Source organism: Halichoerus grypus, chromosome 4 (genome assembly GCF_964656455.1).
Source record: "Halichoerus grypus chromosome 4, mHalGry1.hap1.1, whole genome shotgun sequence".
NCBI lineage: Eukaryota > Metazoa > Chordata > Mammalia > Carnivora > Phocidae > Halichoerus > Halichoerus grypus.
Window position 1 is genome coordinate 100545033 of NC_135715.1, and position 18995 is coordinate 100564027.

An 18995-nucleotide genomic window follows, 5' to 3' on the forward strand; every position below is an offset into this window, starting at 1 on the left:
CCACACATGAATGAAATCATATGGTATTTATCTTTCTCTGACTGACTTCTTTCACTTAGCATAATACCGTCTAGTTCCATCCATGGCATTACAAATGGCAAGACTGCATTCTTATTTATGACTGAATAATATTCCATGGTGTTTATATACCACAGTTTCTTTATCCATTCATCAATAGGGGACACTTGGGCTACTTACATATGTAGGCTATTGTAAATAATGTTGCTCTAAACATAGGGGTGCATGTATCCCTTTGAATTAGTGTTTTTGTATTCTTTGGGTAAATACCAAGTAGCATGATTGCTGAATCATAAGATAGTTCTATTTTTAACTTTTTGAGGAACATCCATACTGTTTCCCAGAATGGCTGCACCAATTTGCATTTCCAGGTTAATGGTTCATTTTTATGTTACAAGAATTTCAGCTCAATAATAAAAAAAAAAAATTTAAGCCATTTTTAGCTTATGTGCTATACAAAAATGGAGACTGGCCTGATTTTGCCCATGGGCTGTTATTTGTCGACTCCTGCCTTAAAGACACAAACATTATTTTAGATAACTTTATGTGGAACTAGATTAATACTTAATACATTATTTTATTTAAGATCTACTAAGTAAGTTATGTGTGATAATATTTTTTAGAGATGCCTACATTCATTAATCTTCCCAAGATTAGATCCCACATCCAGTCAATGACAATATAAGGATTTGAATCTTAGGTCTTATTTCTGCATAACTTTTCTTTATGAAAATTATAAAAGCTAACATATAGTGAGTGTTCAACATGTGCCTGGCACTTTCAAGGCATTAGATCAGTGCTTCTTAACCAGAGACACTTTTGCTCTCTGGGGGACATGTGGCAATGTCTGGAAACATTGTTGGTTGTCACGGTGTGGGGAAAGGATGCTTACTTGCATGTAGCAGGTAGAGGCCAGGGATGCAAACATCCCACAATGTATAGAACAGCCCCTCACAGCAAGGAAATGTCCATCGTGCTGAGACTAGGAAACCCTACCTTAGATGTATTATCTGATTTAATCTTCAGAACAACAATAAGAGGTAAGTGTCATTATTATTCCCCATTGAGCAGATGAAGACACTGAGGTTTGGTGGAGCTAAGTAACCTGCCCAATGTCACCCAGGCAGCAAACTGAATTTAAACCCTGGCAAACTGGCTTCCCCATGCTATACTTCAGAGTCACTATGGAAGTTTGTAACTATGCATTAATTGGTGGGATTATTTTATTCCCCCCGAGACTAAATGAGGCTCAGACCATAGTCTTATCATTCTCTTCTTATCATTGTATCCCCAGCACCTAGCCAGGGACCAGCTCCATGGTAGATACTCAGTGAACGAACGAATGAATGAATGAATGAACATATACATTATACACAGGTGACTTCAGAATCTCTACTTTATCATCCCTGGAACTTTCCATTTTTCTCTCTTTCTCGATAGATAGGTAAGTAAAATAATAGGTAGGTAGGTAGATACATACATACATACATAGACAGATACATAGACAGAGATCCACATAAGTAGATTCTTCACAGAACTGAAAGTCATCCCTTTCCCTTCCAAAAACTCTTTTCCTCCAGTTTTGGAGAGAACTATTTTTAAATCTTACTGCACACATTTCTTCTCCTTAAACACTGAGCTGAATAATTAAACTCAAACATTTACTTAGTGCTTTGAAACTCACAGAGGACTTTCTATCTATATGATCTTGTCTTCACAAGAATGCTGTAGCAGGTGTTCTACTATTATTATACACCTCACCCCCATCTGGTACATGTGAAACTGGGACTCTGAGAGGGACAGTGACTTGCTGAAGGTCACACAGCCAGTGAGTGGCAGAACTGGGGCTGACCGCCATGCCTCCATCATTTTCTCTTCACATACGCCTGCTCCTGCTTCCAGTTAGTTAACTGTGCCTTGAGAATTCAGGGTCTCCTGCCCCTGGCTTGCCACATGGAGGATCCACTGGGCTACAAAGCCACAGCAAGTGGTTATGCTCCCAAATATTTCCAGGTGCTGTGTTTTCTGCGCACGTGCATTTATTATGTGTGATGTCTCAGTATCTTCTTCCCTCAATCTTGGAGTCAGCATGCCTGTCTTCAGCAGCCTCCCCTGACACCCCCACACCTACTGTATTCCCGAGGTTCTCCAGAGAAACAGAACAAGCAGGATGTGTACATAGGAAGAGATTTCTTGTGAGCAGCTGGAGGCTGGAAGTCCCATGCCTGCCTTCTGCAGGCTGGAGGCCCAGTAGAGCCGACGGTGTAATTCCCACCTGTGCCCAGAGACATGAGAACCAGAGGGGCCAATGGCGTGAATCCCAGTCCAAGGCCAGGAGAAGATGGATATCCCAGGATTAAGGGATATCTATCAGGCGAACTCTCTATCAGGCAGGAAACAAGGGGCAAATCCCTCCTTCCTTGGCCTTTTGTTTTCTTCAGGCCCTCAAGGGATCAGGTGATGCCCACTTGCACTGAGGAGGTCCACGGACATTACTGAGTCCACAGATTTGAATCTCCTCTGGAAACACCCACACAGACATACTTAGAAATAATGTTTAATCTGGGCATCCCCTGGCCCAGTCAAGTTGACGCATAAAGCTAACCATCACATATCCCAGTCCCATCTAATCTGATGCTCCTTGTACCTGCTTCAAGATTGAGAGCCAGCTATTTGGACTGATCAAAGTTATACCCAGTAAAAAAGTGAGCAGGTTCGAGTGAAGGCCTGAGACTGGTCTTTTGAGTAAGGAGTGAGAGCTTTCGTGCCTGGTCTTCAATTAGTTGTCGTGTAGCTGAGTGTGCAGGATAAAGACAGCAAACTCAATAATTTGCACTCTGGGTCAGGAGGCCACCAAAGATGGGGTTTGGTAGAGCTCCCGAGGTTGGCCACCAGGAAACAGGCAGCTAAACAATGCGTAGCCTGGGGTTTCTACAAAGGATAGAATTAGCCTCAGAGGCAGGAAATGTTCAGGCCGGCTCTCAAGTCTGGCTCAATGATTTATCTAGGAAATGCTCTCTGCAGCCTGGGGTAGCTGTGGGAGCAGAGTTCCAGCTTGGTTGTTTTTCCAAAAGAACCTGGGATTCCTGCCACCTACCACAAAACCATCCCCCCAGCCTGTCTAGATTTAAAGGGACTTCTCGACCTGAAAAACTCCCTGCTTCCGAATCAGTGTGATTTGGATGGAGGCAGAGGTCTCCCTACGAAGAACCCACATAGAATCCATATGGCCCAGGGTTTCGGTTTGAATGATGGTGTTAGTGGTGTATATTAGTGTAACTACTGCACAGATTAGAGCAAAGGATGCACATGAAGGATTCAATACCGTGCTTGAACATTCACTCAGTTATTATTATCACTGCTTTGACTATTTTAGTACTTACTATTCCATAGAGGACAGTCTATTAAATCCATGCCAGTAACTCCATAGCCTTCAGGCAGCTTCCTGACGGAAAGCACCTTCCGTTTTGTTTCTTGCAGTGATGTCTGGACCAGAGACCCTTAGAAGCGATGTGTGCAAAATTAAATATAATGTAAGCAATGCACTAGCATCACATATTTCCTATGTGCTGGGCGCTTTGTAAGTTTTACAGGGGTTAACTCATTTAATCCTCACGTCACTAAGAGGCAGATAGTATTACTATCCCCATTGTACAGATAAGAGAAAGAGGCACAAATTTACTCAGTTACTAACTTGTGCTGTCAGGATCACATTTCATATTTCATGTGCCTAGAGCAGCCTCCTTTTAACCCCACGCCCTCCTCCCCTCCTCCCCCAGATCTACTCACAGTTGAAATCGCATTGAGATTTTGAGGTAGATTTCTGATAACGACCTCCTCCCAAGTGACCTTTCATGATCTTGCTGACTCAGTGGGTTTCTTCCCTCCTGAGAATCCTCCAGAATTTTCTTCCTTCCTCTGCCTTGTGCCCCAAACTTGACTCCGCCTTGTCACATGGCTATTTGTGATTTTGTCTCTATTCTCCTGGAGAGCTTGTCAAAGCACAGGTGTGAAACCAACTAACGTGTACTGACATGAGTTGTGGGTTCATGATCAGCATTTTCAAAAGTAAAGAAGAATAGAATAAGAATAGCATAGAATAGAAATAAGAGTATAATAGAATAAAGGAAAATATCAGAATGTGTGTCCCCTATAATGAGAGCAAGATCATTTCGTGAGATGTTTGCATCAGTGGGGTGTGTGAGTGTGTGCGCGCACGCACATGCACACATGCTGTGTAGCAACATAAAAGATAATTCTACAGGAGTTATTGTTTCCTGGGTATAGAGTTTCAGCTTCACAAGGTGAAGAGTTCTGGAGATCTGTTACACACCAGGGTGAAGTACTTACCACTACTGAACTTAAAAATGGCGAGGATGGCAAATTTTATATTATGTGGGTTTGTTACCACAATGAATTATAAATTTTTAAAAAGATATTTCTTACTATATACCAAGGCCCCAAAAGTTTGAGAAACGCTGTTCTACTAGATTGAAATCATTTTAGGGCTTAGAATGTGTATGATTTATCTTTAATTTTAAGTAACATGTACCTAACACAGCAACACAGCTCAGAGTAAGCACATTAAATGGCCCCTAAAGACTTCATCAAGATAAAAAGCTTTTGCACAGCAAAAGAAACAGTCAACAAAACCAAATGACAACCACTGAATGGGAGAAGATATTTGCAAAGGCATATCAGATAAAGGGCTAGTATCCAAAATCTATAAAGAACTTACCAAACTCAACACCCAAAGAACAAAGAATCCAATCAAGAAATGGGCAGAAGACATGAACAGACATTTTTCCAAAGAAGACATCCAAATGGCCAATAGACATATGAAAAAGTGCTCAACATCACTCGGCATCAGGGAAATCCAAATCAAAACCTCAATGAGATATCACCTCACACCAGTCAGAATGGGTAAAATTAACAAGTCAGGAAACGACAGATGTTGGCGGGGATGCAGAGAAAGGGGAACCCTCCTACACTGTTGGTGGGAATGCAAGCTGGTGCAGCCACTCTGGAAAACAGTATGGAGGTTCCTCAAAAGTTGAAAATAGAGCGACCCTATGACCCAGCAATTGCACTACTGGGTATTTACCCCAGAGATACAAATGTAGGGATCCGAAGGGGTACATGCACCCCAACGTTTATACCAGCAATGTCTACAATAGCCAAACTATGTAAAGAGCCTAGATGTCCATCAACAGATGAATAGATAAAGAAGATGTGGTATATATATACAATGGAATATTATGCAGCCATCAAAAGGAATGAAATCTTGCCATTTGCAACGACATGGATGGAACTGGAGGGTATTATGCTGAGCGAAATAAGTCAATCAGAGAAAGACATGTATCATATGACCTCACTGATATGAGGAATTCTTAATCTCAGGAAACAAACTGAGGGTTGCTGGAGTGGTGGGGGGTGGGAGGGATGGGGTGGTTGGGTGATAGACACTGGGGAGGGTATGTGCTATGGTGAGCGCTGTGAATTGTGCAAGACTGTTGAATCACAGACCTGTACCTCTGAAACAAATAATACATTATATGTTAAAAAAAAAAAGAAGAAGAAGAAGATAGCAGGAAGGGAAAAAAGAAGGGGGGGAAATCAGAGCGGGAGACGAACCATGAGAGACTATGGACTCTGAGAAACAAACTGAGGGTTCTGGGGGGGGGGCGTGGGGGGACGGGTTAGCCCGGTGATGGGTATTAAAGAGGGCACGTTCTGCATGGAGCACTGGGTGTTATACACAAACAATGAATCATGGAACACTACATCAAAAATTAATGATGTAATGTATGGTGATTAACATAACATAATAAAAAAAAATGGCCCCTAAATTGAATACATCTCTCATAATGAATGAGCTCAGTGGCCCATCAGGTGTAACCCAGGCTCCCTCCCTCCCCATAGTTACAGCTGCCACGACAGAGTGTCCTACAGCGAATACTGGACAGGGAAGATGGGGAAACCCAAGGTAGAATATACAAATGGAAGACACTTCTCTGGTCCGGCATTGCAGTATGGTGGGTAACCTCTTTCATCTTTGAGCAGGGATCTCTTCCACACAGCCCTCAGTATCCCAGGCTGTGTGCTAGACAGTGTTAGCTGCTTTGTGCTGCTCAAGAGTTTATAGTGTCCCTGCCAGGGAGAAGACGTGGCTTCCCCACGTGTGGGGAGCTTCCTGAAAGCAGGCACCTTAATTCCTCCCAGGACAGGCCTCTAGTGACGGACTGCCTTCCTGCCTGCAGAGCTGAGAATGGGCAGAAAGGCCATGCCTACAAAGTGCCTGGGGGTTCTCAGGGCAACTAGAACCACATGAAACCAGAAAGTGAACGTGCCTCCCCAGAGAGTAGCTTTCTTTGTTTTCCCACTAATGGATAAGGGGTCTCTCAGTGACACTATTCCTTCACAAAGGCCCAGACCAGGCTAAAAGGATTCTCACATCATCATGTCTAATACTAGGAAGTAACATAACCCATTGTGAGATGGGGTCAGTACATGAATAACTGTCCTATGTATGAAGACATTTTACTTTATTAGTATAGATATCTGAGAGAATTAGCTTATGTCTTGGGGAGTTCAGTCCATAATTACCCCCAGGACAACAGAAAGAACAATCTGTGTGAGTAAACCTCGCATTGACAAGAAGAGCTCAAAAGCGACCCACCTCAAGTGCCACAGCCCACAGAGGGCTGTCCCAACCTGCCTGGTGCTAGAGGTGGCTGTCTCCAGAGGGGGAAGATGGGGGAGAGAGAAGCCAAACTTAGGCAAGACCAGCCACCCAGGATAGGGCAGTGGGCCTTTCCAGAAGCCCTGGAGGTCTGAAGAGACTTCTCTTCAGGGCTGCTACACTGCAGAACTTTAGGGGCACTGTTTCTACTACACTCTAAGTAAATGGCACCTCCTGAAATTGGGTAGTGAATGTACACGGTAGCCTCTCATTCTTTCTTTCTTTCTTTCTCTCTTTCTTTCTTTCTTTCTTTCTTTCTTTCTTTCTTTCTTTCTTTCTTTCTTTCTCTCTTTCTTTCTTTCTTGGAGAGAGAGAGAGAGAGGGAGGGAGGGAACGGCAGAAGGAGAGAGAGAAACTCTAAGCAGGCTCTGCACTGAGCCCAATGCGGGACTTGACCTCATGACCCTGAGATCATGACCTGAGCCGAAACCAAGAGTGGGATGCTTAACCAACTGAGCCACCCAGGCGGCCCTCTGATTCTCTTCCAGAGGAAGATGATCTGAGGGGAGGGAACAAGGCTGGGAGCTGGAGCGTGTCATCTCTATGTAGAGCTAATGGCTTTTCTTGTGGTTACCATAGATGATGATATAAAGTACAGTGTAAAAAATGCTTCCCTCCTGCGTTGCCATTTCCTTTCCTTACCGCTCCCCACCCCTCAGCGAAATCAGGTTCTCCCAGACAGCCTTACGAGAGGTTGCTATGAGAAATGAACAAATGGGGTGGCAGGAAGGAGGCTCTGGCCAAGCTCCTGCCCTCTGGGTGGACAGAGTACAAAATGGGTCGGGGGTGGGAGGCTAGGGTTACTGAAGCTGGTGTGTGGTGCAGGAGGAGGCCCCATGGCTGTGCTGGGTGGAAGGGAGGGGATCCTACTTCACAGAGGAACACCTCAGGGGTGCACATTTGAAGCTTCTTCCCCCCGCCCAAATATTCTGGAGGAAGGGCCCCTGAAAGGGAAAGGCAAACACTTGGGTTGCACATGCCCTTTGGGTCCAAGGGGCGTGAATTCACTGTTCTCAATTTTTCAGAACTCTGGAATATTCTGTCTAGCTTCTGATCTGGAGAATTTTTTACCTTTTTTTCCTAAATTATTTATTTATTTATTTATTTATTTATTTATTTATTTATTTGAGAATGAGAGTGCGTGTGCACACGAGTGTGGGGGGAGGGGCAGAGGAAAAGGGAGGGAGAGAGAATCCTCAAGCAGACTCTGAGCTGAGCATGGAGCCTGACAGGAAGCTCGATCCCACAACCCTGAGATCATGACCTGAGCTGAAACCATGAGTTGGAGGCTTATTCGACTGAGCCACCCAGGTGCCCCTACTTTTTTCTCTTAAAGAGAACGGCTTTTTTTTTTTTTTTTAAGCTATTATCTTCTAAATCAGAGGAAAAACAATTTTTCCAGCTATTGTCTCTTGGAAATAAATTTATTTCCTGTTCATATTTCATTCCCTTACTCTTTCCTTCCTGTATCCATTGAGGAAGACTCTCATGAGCTGCTCTCTTGCTAGGACTGCTAAGTGCAAGAAACCAACAGTAGCGGACCAGGCCCTACCACAGGAATTGCTGACAATCCATCCAGTAGGAGCCAAATAAAAGCAATCACTCAGAAAGCAGCAGTGGCTGAGGTCAGCCTCCTATAAATAAGAACAGGTCTCCCTTGCAGAAATTCTCTCCACGGAGGGAGGGAGCAGTGGATCAGAATCTCAGCTCTGAAAGGAATTCCCATATGCTTACCTGCAGGAGGGTGTCCCTGTCCCCACCCCCTGTTCCCAGGACTGAAGGAGCCCCACCCCCAATCTTTCTGAGGAAATGACATTTTAGCAGTCTTGAAGTGAAGTAGATGTTTCTCAGGTGAGGAAGGCAAGGAAGGGTGTGGCCCAGGCAAAAGGACCAGCATATATATACAAAGGGACAGAGATTTGGAAAAATGTGAGCATTTAGGAAACATCTAGAGGTCAGTTCGATGGGAGGGTACCCAGGGGGGAGCCAAGTGGCAGTGATGAGAGCCCAGCCTGAGCAGAGAAGGCTAGGTCAGATCCAGGCTTGAAAAGCTAGAGAATCCCTTCAGCTCTAAAGTACTTCCTGTGTATTTGCAGCAAATGTGTTTTCCCCTATTTGGATAATATTAAGTATTCAGCTGCCAGAGAGGGGGCGCGGGGAGAATTTTCAGCAAGGTTAAAAGAAACCCATACCTTGACAATTCACTCTATCTGATGAGCACTAAATTAATTTCCATATTAACTCATTAGGTGGAGATAAGACACAGAAACACGAATTTCAAAAGACACGTAGGACTCTTATTAAATTTCCAAGGAATATAGCGCGTGCATTAGTCTGAAGCCCGGGAAAGCTAATGCAAGAGAGATTTGCAGGGAGCAGCTGAACAGAGATGGATTACCCTGAGAGATAGGTTTGGCTCTGGAGCTGATGTTTTCTTTTCCTCTGTGAATGGAACAAGATAAGACACATTCCTTACAAAATGTAACCATTTCTGGCACGCTTTCTTGCTGATTCCTACCCCTTCCTGAGTGCTGCCGGGCACAGGGGCCGGCTCTCAGCAGGAGCCAGAGTTCATTACCCAGCCCACTGGGCCTCCCTAACCAGGGCCCCAGCGACCCTCACAGAGGAATTGTGCAAATCCAGGGAAAATACCAGCTCCCGATAGTCTCAGGCTTGGCTCTGTGCACTGTCAATCCAGCTTTGGGTGATGAATTGATGGATTTCCCCCGTGGCCAAAGGCCTCTGGGCACCAAAGAACCATTGCCTCGAACTTCATCCTAATACCCTTTCACCAGGCACCAAGGATAAAAGATTGACTTGAAAAAAATTCCCCGGATGGGCTTCCCAGAAGCCAGCAGGATGAGTGCCACTTTCTTTGAAAGGCTGAAGGCACTGGGGGTCAAAGAGTTTTTAGAAAGTACCAGTAAGGGCTCCAGGCCTCCCTGGCCAGGGCTGGTGGCCCCCTCAGGATAGCTGGTGGCCTGCCTGGTCCTCTCTACACTCCTGTGGACAGTCCCTCCCGTGCATAGCATGTGAGCTACCCTGTCCTGGAAAGAATGATTGGAGAGAAGGACAAAGGTCTTTGCTGTGACCTTACCATGGACCTGAGGCAAGTCATGGAAACCTTCATTTTCCTCTCCTGTTCACTGACAAGGTTGAGTTGCATGATCTTTAATATCCCTGTACATGTTAATATCCTATTATTCTCATTGTCCTGTTCATTAACAGCACCCTGTGCTTTCACACGGTTGTGGACACTGTGGTGAGCCTCCCAGACGACGCTTCAATGAAACCCTTAATGTTCCAGCAATTGAGAGTGTCATTGAGAAGACCTGGCTGACGCTGCAGACCGCTGACTTGCCAGTGACCCAGCCAGTCCTGGGACAGCTCAGGCCACTGGATGTGGGGTATAAAGGCCTGGCGTGCTCACCCCTAATGACGCTATACCATAGGGCATTTTAGCCCCAGAGCTCTCCATGCAGTTGGCCAAGGTTTCCATTGGGCCTCAACTTCTCCTTCTGCCAAACATGCTCCAGCCCCATTTCCACAGCATTGCTCTGACAACTTCCTAACAAGCAGCCTGCGTGCTAACCCCCTTCTCAAAGTCAGCTTCCCAGGGAACCCATCCTATCATGCCATTTCCTTAGATGCAACAATCTGAGCCTCTGACTTCACCCCTACCCAGGCCTCCTCCCTCATTTTACAAAAAAGGAAATGAAGACTCAGAGAGTGACTCACCAAGTTCATTCCATTGGCAGAACTAGGGCTACATCTTTAGTCTTGGTTCTATCCCTTTTCCATCACACCTCACTGCCCTCCCCAGCCCACATCATTTTCCCATTGCAGTGGTGAGAGATGTGTAGGCAGAGAGATGAATCAATTCATCCATCCATCTCCATGGCAAGGAAGAATAATAAGCAAATGCATGAATTCATGAGTTATTCACTGCCTCTACTTTAAATAAATAAATCATAAGTTTTCATTTGGGGATTTTTTTTTTTTAACCTCCTTGTGAAGCCAGAGCACATAATGACACAAGGAGCTCTGGATAGGAACCAGGAAATGAGGTTTAGTCTCAGCTCTTCACGCTCACCTTGCAAACCTGCCGCTGTTTGATACTAGGCTCTTTCAGATGCCAAGACTGATTGCCGGGGGTGAGGGGGCTGGGGCTAAGGGTGGGGGAGGAGGTGAATCATGCTGTAAAATCATAACCAGTGATGATGGTTATGTAAGAGATTATTGGGGGAAGCTGGGTGAAGGGTACATGGGAATTTTCTGTGTTATTTTTGCCATTTCTTATAGTTAAGATTATTTCAAAAGAAAACGCTTTAAAATAATAATAATAACCAAGCGATGATTTCATTTATTCTAACAAGAAATGGATGACTTGAGGTGGGTGAAGGGGGAAGATGGGCAGGTTATAGAACATGTTCAGAGTACCTAGTTGCATTGCTTGTGTATTCTAAATACCACTCAGTGAGATAGAGAGTGAAGAAGATTGTACCATCAGGCATGTATTTTTAAAAATGTGTCTTTTGCAGGGCACCTGGCTGTATTGGTCGGTGGAGCATGCAGTTCTTGATGTCGGGGTTGTGGGTTTGAGCCCCATGTTGGGTGTAGAGATTGCTCAAACATAGAATCTTAATAAAAATTTTAACACTATGTCCTTCATGTCTGAAAAACATAAGGACTGACATTCTTTAAGTCAAAGGCTTGAAAAATGTCTACTACTATATGCACTTTCCTTGTTTGGGTTGAACCTCTCCGGGTGAGTCTCCCCTGCAGCCTCAGTGGGTACCCTCCACTGGATCTGACCGGTTCCCTCATGTTCCAGGTGAAAACCTGAAGCCCTGAGAGGTCAACAGCTTGGGCAGGTCACCCAGAGTGGCTAAGTTAACATAATAAAAGCAACAATTCTGGGACACCTGGGTGGCTCAGCTGGTTGAACATCTGCCTTCAGCTCAGGTCCTGATCCCAGGGTCCTGGGATCAAATCTCAGTCAGGCTCCCTGCTCAGCAGGGAGCCTGCTTCTCCCTCTGCCTGTTTCTCCCTCTGCTTGTGATCTCTCCCTCTCTGATAAATAAATAAATAAATAAATAAATAAATAAATAAATAAATAAATAAATAAAATCTTAAAAAAAAAAAGCAACAATTCCAAGTTGTTAACAGACACAAGTTGTAAACAGACCCCTGGCCAGTGGTTTGGACTGCGTCTTGTCCTGTTTCAAGAGCCCAGAGTGGGGAGAGCAAGAGCTACACAGAGCTGGGACCCCTGGCCTGTGGAATGACATGAGGGCTTGCCCCGTCCAGCCCCAGGCTCTAGGCGAGGGCCCCCAGCAGCACAGTGAGGCAGGCTGTCCAGGGCAGTCTCCTGGGAAAGGATCCTGAAAGCAGGAGCTGTTGACAAATCACTCCAGAACTGAGCATTTTCAGTTTTGAAACTACACCGCATTCTGGGGTACTGTCAGCTATAAATCAAATGTCATCTTAAGAAGAAAAAAACTAATCAACTGAGTGGAAACGGCCACCTCCCTATCACAATGCCATGCGATAGAAGGTCCGTTTCTTCCTAGTTCTAATTTTCTCCTGGGAAAGGAAACGGTGTTGCAGTTATGCACCTACTAACCAAACTTGCTGTTGATTCAAAATGTACGAATCACAGACCTGTGCCTCTGAAACAAATAATTGTATGTTTAAAAAAAGAAGAAGAAGAAGATAGCAGGAAGGGAAAAATGAAGGGGGGGAATCGGAGGGGGAGATGAACCATGAGAGACTATGGACTCTGAGAAACAAACTGAGGGTTCTAGAGGGGAGGGGGTGGGAGGATGGGTTAGTCCGGTGATGGGTATTAAAGAGGGCATGTTCTGCATGGAGCACTGGGTGTTATACACAAACAATGAATCATGGAACACTACATCAAAAACTAATGATGTAATGTATGGTGATTAACATAATATAATAATAATAAAAAAAAATGTACGTTGCCTTAGCGGTGTTTAATGTCCAGTAAAATAACAATGACCTTCAGTTTTGCATTTCAAAGTCCAAAGTCCTAAGGAGGAGGGTTTGAGGTTTTATCCATGCACATTTGAAGGCATATATATTTTTAACTATTTTTTTTATTGAAGCATACCTTATATACAATCAAGTATACGAAATCAATTAGTTTATATATATTATATACCTGGTAATGACCACCCTGGCCAAGGTAGAGAACATTTCCAGCACCCCAGAAGGTTCCTAGGCTGCACAGATATGTAAATAATATATAATATGTAAATATTATATAAATTGAGGCCACCAGGCTCCCCCAGACCTGGGATAAACACCCCCACACCTCAAGGTAGCCCGCTGAGATGGGAGAAAAGATTTATCTTAAAGACATTCGGGGGGCACCTGGGTAGCTCAGTCCGTTGAACCTCCAACTCTTGGTTTCAGCTCAGGTCATGAGCTCAGGGTCATGCTCTCTGTCTCTCTCTTTCTCAAATAAATAAATAAATCTTTTTAAAAAACACAAAAACATTCAAACAAAGACATTCAGGCACTCTATTCCAGCACTCCCCACCAACTGCCTTCCCAAAGTAGGCACATGCCCTTGAGCATATTTTCTTCACAAAGTAAAAGAAGCCTTAAGGCAAAGAAAAATGGGTTGGATGGAGATGGTAATGAATGTGAGGTTTAAGGAAAACCCAAACTTGGGGGAGAGCAGAAAGATAACAGTGAAATCTGAGAGCTTCAATGTGTAAATTATGGTTCTCCATAATGAGCAATAATGCTCATAAATTTGTTTAATAGCTACTGAGTGGTAGAAACATTGGTCTTGCTGCTTTTATTTTTTTTTAAAGATCTATTTTATTTTATTAGAGAGAGCAAGCACTCGAGTGGAGGGGCAGAGGGAGAGGAAGAGCGAATCTCAAGCAGACTCCGTGCTGAGCACAGAGCCATGGCAGGGCTCCATCTCATGACACTGAGATCATGACCTGAGCCAAAACCAAGAGTCAGCCACTTAACTGACTCATCACCCAGGCGCCCCTCTCTCTTCTCAATTGTTGAATCAAGCGCCAAGTATCAGCCTTCATTCCATTTTTTTCCAGTGGGAAAAAGTCAAGATCGAACAGCGTGCAAATCTGCTGTCAAACCAGGATTTTGGATCTGACTTTACCAACCTTCTTCATTCTAGAACACATTTAAAAATCCTTCATATTTAGAATCTTCTCCCCGGAAGGTTTCTTCTATAAGAGGCGGAACTACATACTCTTCAAATTAGAAACCTATCTCTATCTTCCAAAATTCAAATCCTAGTTCAAAATAGAGGTTCAGTAGCTTCCTCTGCCTCCCAAAAGCACAGCCTCATGTGTTTTCCACTCAGGGCCCAGTTAGGGGATGACCTGGGCCAAACTGTATTGAGGATAATTTTAAATAAGACACTTGGCCCTGTGACCCAGAGGGAGGCCTTGAGTGGGGTTCTCACCCCATGTGGGGACCCCTGAGCAATGGAGGAAAGAAGATGATAAGAAGACATTTCTCAGAAGAGCCAATTCATTCTTGTAATCTGTAAGCCTACTGATCTCCCTCTTGCTAGCTAGTATAACTGAGAATTTTGAGGAAATAACAAACCCCTATGAGCTCAGAACTTTCTCTTTCTTTCCCTACAAATTGGGGTTTGAGTCATCTCATTTCAACCAGGTTCCAATACTGTGCGTATGCAGAGCAGGGGATCCCAGTTGAGCTCAGATTGAAGTCTGGCCACTGCTATGAAACTAGTGGGTTCTGGTCATGCCTTGGAATTTCTATCTACATTGAGCTGATAGTGAGAGAGAGGGATTTGTTTTCTGGCTTCAGGAAGGAGGAAGAGCTTTGTGCACAGATGTCTGGAGAGAGAACTCCCACCTTGGCCTGAAGGCTTACTTCCTTCCCCACCGTTTATACCCCCTTCCTTGCAATGTTTTTCTGATTACTGTATGTAAATATCACACATTCAGTGTAAATATTTCAAATAACTTATAAAAAATAATGCTTTTAAAATATAAGAAAATATATCCCACCATTCTAAGATAACCAATGCAAATATTTGGGTGACCATTTTGCAAGCATCTCTTTATGTCTACATACACACATCTATGTCATTTTACAAAAATTAGATCTAGTACAAATGATAATTTTTCCTGTGGACACCTTTCCCCACTTCTCTCTGTTCTCACCCATATCAGCAGCCCACATCTACCTTTACTTTTCCCAAGTCACCTACGTGTCTTAGCCAGAAAGCAGAGACTTTGGCAAGGGTTTGCACGCAAATAGTTTATTTGGGGAAGTGACCCAGAGAATAGGCATGAGGAACTGGAAAGAGTATAAATCAGGGTAGGAAAAAAAGCCAATGCAAGGGTGCTTTATTGAGCTGGTCACTCCATGAGCAACTGCTACTCCATCTGCCCAAGACCCTCTAAGGAGTTGTGTGGAATTGACCCCAGAGTCGTCCACCTGTGGGAAGGAAGGTAGAAGCACGTATTTGTTCACTAGCTTCTATCTCCCCCTGGTCAAGGATTGCCACATGGAGTATGAATGCTCTCTTCTAGATTGCACATGAGCAAGCAGAGGCCAGGCTGGTTTAGCAGTCCTCTTATAGAGTGGCTTCAGAGAGGACTCCACACAGAAAGTAAGAAATGAGATGTAGCAGAGGGAAGATGCCAGAAGGTTATATCTGCACTGGTCACTGCAGCAACTGACACAGTTAGAGGTAGGCTGGAGAGATGTAAGACATGAGGCGTGAGAGATGTCCAGTATGATTTACTCCTTATACCACTCAGATGTGCTCATGCCCTTTCTGGAGTCCAGTCAGTCACAGGGTCCTTAATGTGGTAGCTAGTAGCAATTTCTACAAAAGGCTTCATGCAGGACAGTTAGTGGACCAAGCTTCAGTCCTCCCAGCCACACATGGTCCCAATACCATTGTTGAGCATCATGGCTCCCCCCACACCTATTCCAGACTTTCCGCACCTTCACCCAGACCTTCATCCTTCATCTGCAGGGTTGGGCCTTAGTTCTCTCACCCCTATTGGGTCATGGTTTTTGGGATGGCCCATTTATACTTACGCCTTGGATTGCAGCACCAGTGTCTCATGGCTTCTAAACATTCTCCTTTCTTAACCCACTGGGGAGCTGCAACCCTAGCTCCTCATGGTGTTCAGAGTCAATTATCCCCACCAATATAGTTCTTTAGGATCCTCTGGCTCAAGGAATCTAAAATGACTGGGCAGGGGCACCTGGGTGGGTCAGTCAGTTGAGCATCTGACTCGGTTTTGGCTCAGGTCATGATCTCGTGGGTCGTGGATCAGGCCCCCCATCAGGCTCCACCTCACGGGGAGTCTGCTTGAAGATTCTCTCTCTCTGCCCCTTCCCCCCACTCAGGTAAGCACTCTCTCTCTCTCAAATAAATAAATAAATAAATAAATCTTAAAATATAAAAATAAAATAAAATGACTGGGCAGTAGTTGTAACTTCAAGTTCAGCAGAACCCTCTGGTACAAGCATGCCTCCAAACCCCTTACCTTCCACCTGGGAAACTTCTAATCCAATAGAACATAAAGTTAAAGGTGGGAAGCATAAATTCCTTAAGTGGGTCACTACAAGTAATGGTGAGAGTGACTAATCCTTCTTTTACCCCCTTGGTTTCAGGATCCATGTATTCTAGCTATTTGGGACACAGACCATACCCTGGCCATTGGTTCGGTGCATATAACACATCCTGAAAGCTACACTCCAACACCACTGAATGTTGTGCCCAAGATAACATCTTAAAGGAGTCTTTGGTAAGTCTTTCATCCTTCCATTAAGCTGTCAACTTCCAGGTGATGTGCATTATGGTAGAATCAGTGACTCCTATAGTCATGCATTCAATGGCATATCTCCTTTACTATAAAATGGGTCCCTTATCTGAGACAATGTTATATACACTCTATGCTATTAAATCAGGCATTCTGTAGGCCCTTGGATGGTGATGCTAACAGCCAGGGGGTGGGATCTCACACATATCCAGAGTAGGTGTCATTTCTTATAAGAACAAATTGCTGGCCCCATCAAGGTGAAGGCATCTGAAGAAATCCACTTGCCACCAGATAGATGGTTGGCCTCCTTGAGTAATGCTATCACGTGAAGAGCTTGTCTGCAATTTATTTGGCTAGAAATCTGGCATTCATCAGTGGCAGTGGCCAAATCAGCCTTGAAGAGAAGGAGCTCATGCTGTTGGGCCAGGCATATAGCCTTGATCTCTATTACTACGGCATTCAGGAGATTATCGAAGAAGCCCTGGGGTGGCCAAGGAAAGAGGCTGGCTCTTATTCACACAAGGTGGGCATTCTCTGTGGTAGATGCTCTCTGGTGAGAATTAACATGAGACCCCAAAAGCTTTCACACTGTGCCCACTCCTGTGGGTACAAACACCTCATCTCCTGACCTTGACTCATCTTCCAACCTTGCTCCTTTCAGGTCTCTGACCACTCAGCCAAGGCACTTACCACTGCCAGGATTCTATGCATCACCATATCTCAGGCCATCTCTGTGTCCATACAAATTGAGTAATCAATGCGCTGCTCGCAGCTCTTCCAACAAAGAGGATTTTTCTTCTCACTGTCCCACAGAGTATACCTGGGTGGGGCTACAGGGCAGAGGAGTCCGTTTTCAGTTAGTGCCAACATATTGTGCTTATCCATCTATGGATAGTGTTCAGGTTCTTTCCTCCTGTGTCAGTTGTTCACAAGAAACTCCCATGAGGCTACAGGCGTAAGTTGACAGGACATAATGGTACCGCAGTCATAGGTGGCATGGAAGTCAGGGCTGCCTGTTCATGTGACTTGATGTGCCTTCCATGCCTCTTCATGTGCAATCCAAAATCTACCTTTTCTTTTGTATGATAGATCGCTGCTCTGTCTGTCCAATCTTATGATTTGGTGCATGCCCTAATGCCCTACTTTTGATCGACAGCTCGGGTCCCAGGTGCTCAGTCTCCGCTAGAGCCGAGTAGCACGTAAGGGCTGCTTTGCAAATGGTGAGTAAATCTCGGCTGCAGAAGGCATGACCTTGATCCAGAACCCTAGGGGTGTAGGCTGTGATTTTCCTATTAGGGCTTTCCCAGGACCCACACAAGCATCTTCATCTACCGTGGGTACTTCTAGCACTATTGGATCTGCTGGGTCTTATGACCCAAGTGATAACAGCTTGCCCCAAAGCCTGACCCTGCTTGCTACAGAGTTTTCTCAAAATTGACAGGATTCTGAGTTACCCAATCAATGGGTAAGGGCAATATTCCCAAATGTATCAAATGCAGCCTCTGAAATTGAAAGAGGCACACCAAATGTACTATCTCCTACTTGGTAGTAGGAGGTACAAGAAAAAATAAGTTGTCTTTTACAACTTACTGGCTGTGTCCTTGCATTCCCCAGAGCATTGAGCCTCAAACGTTTCATAATGCACTGGATGCCTGGAGTTGTTATCAGCCCACTTACTACCAGCACCAGAGTCATCACTGTCTGCCCAGTGAGTGAGCCAGCTCCATAGTCCCTTCCTGAGCTTCTACTTTCTAGGGTCACTTCTGGAACCAAGTGTCTTAGCCTACATCCCCACCCCCTCCCCCCAGAAAGCAGAACCTGAGACCAGGGCTTACACACAGGGAATTTATTTTGGGAAATGATCCTAGGGAATAGGAATAGGGCCCCAGGAAGAGTGAAATACGGAAGGAAGGCAGGCCAGTCCTTCAATTATTGAGCTTGCCCCAACTGTGGGCAACTATGGCTGGATCCTCTTGAGAACGTTGTGTTGGTTTCCTGTGGCTGCTGTAACAGATCACCCGAAACTTGTTGACTTGAAACAACAGAGATTAATCCTTTCATAGATGAGTCGGCTACAAGTCTGAAATTGAGGTATCAGCAGGGCTGTCCTCCCTCTGAAGGCTCTGGAGAAGGATCCTCCTTGGCCTCTTCCAGCCTCGGCTGGCTGTTGGCATTCCTTGTCTCGTGACTGCATCTCTCTCTCTGCTCTGCCTTTGCATTACCTTCTTTGTGTGTCTGTGTTTCCTCCTCTTCTATCTGTTTCAAATTTTCCTCTGCCTTGCTCTTAAAAAGACTCTTGTCATTGGGTTTAGAGCCCACTCAGAGAATCCAGGATAATCTCATCTCAAGATCCTTATTTATTTATTGAATATATTTGACATATGACATTGTGTAAATTTAAGGTGTACAGCATA

The 18995-nt window shown here is 44.7% G+C and overlaps 1 protein-coding gene across 4 annotated transcripts in view; it reads left to right on the forward strand.

The window, feature by feature from the left end:
• The window catches only part of MGAT5 (alpha-1,6-mannosylglycoprotein 6-beta-N-acetylglucosaminyltransferase), a 557249-nt gene that overhangs the window by 155994 nt on the left and 382260 nt on the right, over positions 1–18995 (forward strand). For 3 of the 4 annotated variants that reach the window (XM_078070704.1, XM_078070706.1, XM_078070705.1), the window contains 2 exons: positions 5947–6053; positions 16433–16566. The gene's annotated coding sequence lies outside the window, so the exon portion shown is untranslated. The remainder of the gene's footprint in view (positions 1–5946; positions 6054–16432; positions 16567–18995) is intronic. The other variant, XM_036106945.2, reaches the window with a different exon arrangement.